This window comes from Acomys minous, assembly GCF_964271855.1.
Source record: "Acomys minous genome assembly, chromosome: 6".
Lineage (NCBI taxonomy): Eukaryota > Metazoa > Chordata > Mammalia > Rodentia > Muridae > Acomys > Acomys minous.
Genome location: NC_140487.1, coordinates 45,270,963 through 45,277,842, shown reverse-complemented (window position 1 = coordinate 45,277,842; position 6,880 = coordinate 45,270,963).

The following is a 6,880-nucleotide window of genomic DNA, read 5'->3' as shown; positions in this document are numbered from 1 at the left end:
TTAAATGAACATGAGACTGCTAGCATATTTTCTTTATTTTTTTGTACATTTATAAGTATATTCTTCACTGGGGGGGGGGGAGAAAAGCATGCCACACCATGCAGGTGGAAGCCAGAGAACATTTTGCAGGAGTTAGCTTTTTCCTTCTTTCCTGTGGGTCCTGAGGACCAAACACCAGTCACCAAACATGACAGGAATCTCTCTCTGCCTAACATCCTTTCAAAGCCTCAATTTCAATTAATTGGATATAAACGTCAAAGTAGGACTGCTGGGTTACACAGTGCTTTATAAAGTATTTTAATAACATGCATGGTTTTCTACACTAGCTAAATTGTTCTGCATTTTCACCAAGTACACTAGGGTTCCAGTTTCTCCAATGCCTCACAAAAAAACTTACCCTCACTTTTAATTTTTCACAGCCAGGCATGTGATCTGGGGCTGACTTGCCTCTCTCTGAAGATTAGTGATGCAAGCATGCTTCAGATTCTTTGGTTATGTACATGCTTTCTAGGGAGAAAAGTCTATTCTAGCCCTTAGGCCATCATTAATCTCATCCTGCTGTGAGTTTTTGCAGGCTGTGTTGGTGGAGTTCTGGGCATGTTATAGGGGCTGCATCCTCATCAGTGCAGGGTCTTTACGGGGGAAGCCCAGAGGTCGCCTTTGACTTCTGATAGCATCTTGGGCTGTAGAGAAGCTTTGCTTCCCTTTCCTGTGATCTTAGTGTTTATGTTCTCCTTGTAATGTTCTACTGTGATGCTTCTAAGGCAACTCTGCAAGCATCTGAACCACATCCAGACAACCTGAATAGCATGACATCTTCTACTCAGCCTGCCGATTGTAGGAAAGGAAAGAGATTTAGCTTTGCACTCTTTGTTGGCAAACAATTCTAACATCGGAGGAAATGTCTTTATCTTCTTGAAGCTCTACTCTCTACTTGTTACTTTCTGGAATATTCAGGTAGGGAGGCTGATGTGTGGAGAGATGTAGCTTCACTCATACTTTTGTGGGGGCAAAATGACATGACTTTTAGCTCCATCAAGAGCTTATATAAAATTCTGGACTACTTTGTTTTCTATTGCTGTGCTGTTCACCATGGCCAAAAACTTAGAGCTTTCAGTCCACCATGAAAGGAAATTGGGGCAGAAAACTCAAGGCAGCCACTAAAGCAGATCCCACAGAGAACCACTGTTTACTGTCTTGCTCCTCTGGGTTTGTTCAATTTGTTTTTCTTATGCTAGCCAGGACTACTGCCCTCCGTGTGCTGGGCTCTCCCACATCGCTCATTAAGCAAGAAAATGCAGGGCAGAGTTGCCCACAGGCTAGTCTGATGGAGGCACTTTTGTGTCAAGTTGACAAAGAACTGATCAGCATAAATGTCCTTAAACCTCTTATACTGTGTTGTTATCATATAACTTACATATATTTTATAGAGATAGAAAAGGATATACCAAACAAATAAAAACAGAAGGGAAGTTGGAATAGAAATAATGTTAGATGTCCAAGTAATTCATAAAATAACATCTACTTTGAAAAGCATTCTACAGTGTCATAAATAAATTTTATATGAAAGTAATAAAAATTGTAAGTATATAAAAACACAACTTGACTGGTGTGATGGTACACATCTTTAATCTCAGCACTTGGGAGACGGACCAGCAAGATCTCTACGAGTTCTTCTGGTCCTTCCAAAATTTGGTTATGTAAAGGGACATAGTCAACAAATGTGTTCTTGAAGAAAACTTAGAGAAGTAAAATAAGATCTAAACAGCTGTATAAGAAGCATTTAATTGTAAACATTACATGCATTTCAAAAAGATAAAATATACAGTTCATACTTAACATCTGGTTTTTAAAACACATTTACATATTTACAGAAAAGCATAAGCAGAGGATAAAAAGTTAATCATAAAACCTCACATAGAATATGATAGTCACAGCACCTTTGACTTGGAATTGTGTTTTGTGGTCCGGGACAACAATGGCCTTTGAGTTTTCTAACTGAGGTTGGCTTTGCTGATTGTTTTAAAAAGACTCTTGACTCAGAAAAGTAGTGGGAAACAGTCTAAGAAAGTCTTAGTTTTGACAGAAGGGGCCCTCCTCCCCCACCATATGGTCACCGCCTATCAAGTCTCATCTTGGTAGCCTTCCTATTCTTTCTCTGAGTACCACCAGGCCTTCCCTCCAAGGAAGACCTAGGGGAGGTGAATAGAGTGAAAGAAGGAGGGAGGGAGGAACAGGAAGAGACAAGCAAGGGAATAACAATTGAGATATAATATGAATAAATTAATAAAAATATTTAAAACTTGAAAAAAACTCCAAATTAATAAAAAAAAGAGAGAGAATGTCTTAGTTTTGCTAAAACATAGCTGTGAAATCTCTCACTTTCATCTTTTAAGACATTATTGCTGTTTATTATTAATATTATTTTAGTATTTGAGATGTTATGACTACTTTATTCTATTATTTTGATTGCTTTTAATATAGTTTTTCCATTTAATTTAACATTTTAATTTATATTTCTTTAAATTTTGTCATTTCAAATTCATTATTCAGAAGTTATTCTTTATGTTTGTTGGCTTTGGCTGGCCTGGAACTTACTATATAGATGAGGCTGACCTTGAACTCACAGGGCTCCGGCTGCTTCTGTCTTCTAAGTGCTGGGATTAAAGATGCAGACCAGATGCCAAACCTAAAGTTGTTTTATTTTATTTTGGGGCAAGGTCTCACTCTATAGTTCTGGGTGGCCTGCAATTTGCTATGTAGACTTAAACTCACAGAAATCTTGCTGCCTTCATGTCCCAAGTGTTGAGATTAAATATGTGTACCATCACACCAGTCAAGTTGTGTTTTTATATGCTTACAATTTTTATAACTTCCTGGTAAAATTTATTTATGACATTGTAGAACGCTTTTTACAGTAGATGTTATTTTATGAATTACTTGGAGGTCTAATATTATTTCTATTCCAACTTTCCTTATGTTTTTATTTGTTTGGTATATCCTTTCCTATCTCTATAAAACATATGTAAGTTATATGATAATAATATAGTACAAAATATTAAGGCCATAACATGAGTATTGTTAGGGCTAGGGGCTTACCTAAAATTGAATTTAAAATTCTAAGCCTTTTTTTTATGGTTAGTGTTTAAGAAAAGGACCCCAGATGTTACATTAATTTTGTTGCAAAGAAAAACACCTTTTTGAAACATGTAAAAATTTTCTCAAGTAAATTAGTTTTCACTCTTTATTTTCTTCTTTAAAAAATTATTTATCCACCTTACATCCCTGTAACAGCCCCCTTCTTCCTCTCCGCCTAGTCCCATCCTCTTTTTCCTTTGCCCCCTTTCCTTCTCCTCAGAAAAACGTAGTCCTAACCCCCCAGTACCAAAGGCAGCTCAGCTAGAGGAAGGTGACCCAAAAGCAGGCAATAGTGTCCATGTCAGAAACATCCCCTGCTCCACTCGCTAAAGGGGCACTGCTCCACTGCCCAAATGTTACATTTGTGTAGGGGCCTAAGTCCAGTCCTTGCTTGCTCTTTGGTTAGTGTTTCAGTCTCTGAAGGCCGCATGGGCCTAAGTTAGTTGATTCTATTGGTTTTCTTGTGGAGTTCTTGTCCTCTCTTGGTCCTTTTAGCTTTCTCGCCACTTTTCCACTCTTCCACAGACTCCACAAGCGCCACCTAATGTTTGGCTGTGGTCTCAGTATCTGCTGAGTTTTGATCTGCTGCTGGGTGGAGCTCTCAGCGGACAGTTATACGAGGCTCCTGTCTACATTATTAGTGTCAGGGGTTGGCTCTATTTCATGGAATGGGTCTCAGATTGAGCTAGTCATTGGATGGCCATTCCCTCAATCTCTGCTCCATTTTTATCCCTGCACATCTTGTAGGCAGGGTAAACTTTAAGTCAATAATTTTGTGGACTTCCCTCCACTGGAAGTCCTGACTGGCTATCAGGTGTCCACTTCAGTCTCCATGCTAGGAGTCTCAGCTGGGGTCTCCCCCATATCCTCCTGGGAGCCTACCTTGTCACAGGTCTCTAGCCCAGAGATGCCCCCTTGATTTCTCTTCTCTCTTCCAGCTCGCTCACTTCCCCAGCCCACCCCACCCCTTGTCTCCCTACATGTGATCCCCACCCTGATTGTTCCCTTCCCCACACCCTCTCCTGCCCAAGTTCCCTCTCTTCATCCACTTCCAGTGTCTATTCTATTTTCCCTTCTGAGTGGGATTCAAGCATCCTCCCTTGGGCCTTCCGTATCAATTCCTTTACAAAATATAGGTTTTTCTAGCCCTGAGTTCTGAGCAGAATGGAATGTGAGAGCGGCTGGCAGTAACTTTGTTACTGTTTTATTTGCTGCAGTTTGTTCATGTGACAGGGTATCAGATGTATTCAGAGCTTCCCGTTCTATTTGTACAAATTGAGCCACACTGTAGTGTAGGGGACAATTTTCCTACAAGGACATTCTCTTAGAAGGGTGATTTCTCCCTCCTTCTTGAATTTCTAGAAAGACCTCCATAAAAATGCTCAAGTTTATCATGTAAAATTCCATTTTTTCTAGGGAAGGGTAGAGTGGAGAAACCAATTATGGAAAATATCTTCGTACTCTTCTGAACATGAATGCAGTAAGGAATTTAACACATCTGCTTCTCCCAACACCCAGAACGTACCAGAGTCATGGTCTTTAAGTACAGGCTCAATGTAAGTAATCTGCCATGAGCCAAGATGATATGGTACCACTGTATATGTGACAACCTACTTTTGTAGAAATAAAGCCTAGATCATTTTAATGAGGGAGTACATGTTCCACAACACATGATCTTCATTTCCTCTGACCATGAAGTTTGTTGCTAAATTGGTATTGTTATTGAAAATCATGAGCATACTCTCCTGATATTGACTCTTCTGGTGGTTATTTGACATACTTGATGCCACTTCCTGTCACTCATGGAAGAAGCACAATGATGAAGACATCTTTTCTTAAAACTGGAGAATCTAATTAAGACTGTACACGAGATGGAGGGCGATTCACGTATACACAGGATTGAGCCACAGAGTCTGGATTTTAAGGAAGAATTTGTTTGCTTCATGTACACTTAGTGTATGATTAGAAAACCAAATTATATAGCTCTCTAAAGGCGATAAAGCTGACAGTACAAACAGTGCATATATCTTAATGTTTGCAAACTTTCTGTAAAAATAAGTCAGGCCAGAGGATCTCCAAATTGGTTACTGCCTTGGACCATAGAATCTAACTGAAATATAAATGTCTGAAATAGCCTCCTTAAAGGGTAAAAAGGGGGAAACTTCTGAAGTAAGTAATGCTGTAAACAAATAGCATTTATAGGACTAAGGGCTAGATGACCCAATAGGGCAAGGGTTAACAATGTTCACACTGGCATTCAGATAGATTGTAGACAGCAGAAGGCAGGACCGGGAGGGAATTAACAGAGAAGATGATGCAAGAAGAAGGAACAATCCACATGGTAATATGTTGGAGTCACAGATACCAATATGTACTGTGCCAAAATTAATATTAATGTAGACAGTTACTCGTAAAAATGCTTATCATTGTTATACACATAATGACTAGTATATGTATATTAGTATATGTACATACATTCCTATGCTGTTGATTGAGAGAATGTAAACTAGCATACATTGGCCTCTGGAGGGCTGAGGAACAATGGCACACCTACTACTTAGATTTGGTTCTTTGTTATTGATTATATTGTTTAAATTTAATTAACCCCTCTTTTGATTTATTCACTGGCATACAAAAATAGATTTCGCTGTGAAAATGTCCATGTATGTATCATTATATTTGCTTTTATCAATGCCTCCATAGTCACCTTGTCTTGCTGCTTCTCTTTTTGGTCCCCTTCCTCCCATAAACAATTCCCCCTCTACTTTCATGCCATATATAGGTATTCTATTACCCTTCTGTACTCCTTGTTTCTTGTTAGATTTAAAGAAAAAAAGATAGGACAGATAATGTAGAGTTTCTTAGGAGACCAAGCTCCTCTAGGCATATGTATGAGAGAAGTTTAGCTGCTGAGGGAATACCTATCCTGAATGTGGGAGGCATCATTCATTGGCTGAGTCAAGGACTGATTAAAAGGAAGAAGTGAACTGAGCAGCTTCATTTATCTCTCTCTCTCTCTGTTTCTTGACTTGAATACAATGTGACCTTCCTTTTGTTACACACACACACACACACACACACACACACACACACACACACACACACTATTCAAGATTGCACATGAGATAAAGCATTATGTTTACCCTTTTGGGTCTAGCTTATTTTGTCTAATAAGTGATTACTAGTTCCATCTATTTTTCCTGGGAATATCATAACTTCTTTTTTAAATATTTTACTTTTTTTTTTACATTTTTACAAGATTCCATGATGTGTATGTACTACATTTTCTTTATCCATTTGTGTGTTGATGGGCATATTTACAGGTTCCATACTGTGACTATTGTAAATAGAGAGGAAATAAATGAAGACAGTGATTTCTATCATTCTGAAAAAAAAAGGATTCATATTTCTTGGAGACAATAATTTTAACGACTGATACAGGAGAGAGAAAAAAGACAAAGAGGAATCATCTTATGCCACCACAAAATAAGCATGTCTTAAAAACAGCGAGGAAATTAAAACCCTCACCATGATGAAGGTACACCAAAGGAACATAGCAATCTGAGCAGAAAAATTAATAAGACGCTTTAGACTATACACCAGAGCACCCACAAATAGCACAGATCTATATTGATATGAGTAAAGGGCTGAATGAATTACCAGGCTGGACATGCAGGACAATTCTTCCAGGCAGAATCTCAAACAACTTACGTGGATGTTGTTGCTTTAAAAGGTGGAGACA